Below are 652 nucleotides of genomic sequence, written 5' to 3' on the forward strand. Positions count from 1 at the left end.
GGGGTTTGGTGCCTTGCTCAAGGGTCTCACCTCAGTCGTGGTATTGAGGGTGGAAGAGAGCGCTGGTTATTTTCTCTCCCTACCGTCAATTCCTGTCAGACTGATGCTGACTGCAGCCCAGTAACCGTAAGACGGCATCTGCGAGAGAAGGGCTTAAAGAACAAAAAACATCTTCAAAGGCCACGTCTCCTTTCATTCCACAAACTTGCCCATTTGGAATTTGCAAGGGAGCACCAAACATGGGACATTGAAAGGTGGAAGAAAGTTTTATTCTCTGACGAGAAAAAATTAACCTGGATGCCGGTCCTGATGGCTTCCAATGTTACTGGCATGACAAGGAGATCCCACTGGAGATGTTTTCTACGTGGCACAGTGGAGGAGGCTCCATCATGATCTGAGGTGCTTTTTACTTCAATGGGATAATGGAGCTTCAGCCAACGTTACTGGCATGACAAGGAGATCCCACTGGAGATGTTTTCTACTCGGCACAGTGGAGGAGGCTCCATCGTGATCTGGGGTGATTTTTTCTTCAATGGGAACATGGAGTTTCAGATTGTGCAGGGGTGTCAAACGGCAGCTGGCTATTTTGTTCTTTAAAGGGGTCATATGATGCGATTTCAAGTTTTCCTTTCTCTTTGGAGTGTTACAAACT

General features: G+C 46.9%; 1 protein-coding gene across 3 annotated transcripts in view; it reads left to right on the plus strand.

Annotated features, from left to right (window-relative positions):
- LOC107700404 (inactive serine/threonine-protein kinase VRK3-like) overlaps window positions 1–652 on the plus strand; it is an 8,720-nt gene that overhangs the window by 5,787 nt on the left and 2,281 nt on the right. The gene's annotated exons all lie outside the window — the stretch shown is intronic.

The sequence above is a fragment of the Sinocyclocheilus anshuiensis genome, unplaced genomic scaffold, assembly GCF_001515605.1.
Source record: "Sinocyclocheilus anshuiensis isolate Anshui unplaced genomic scaffold, SAMN03320099.WGS_v1.1 scaffold154, whole genome shotgun sequence".
Lineage (NCBI taxonomy): Eukaryota > Metazoa > Chordata > Actinopteri > Cypriniformes > Cyprinidae > Sinocyclocheilus > Sinocyclocheilus anshuiensis.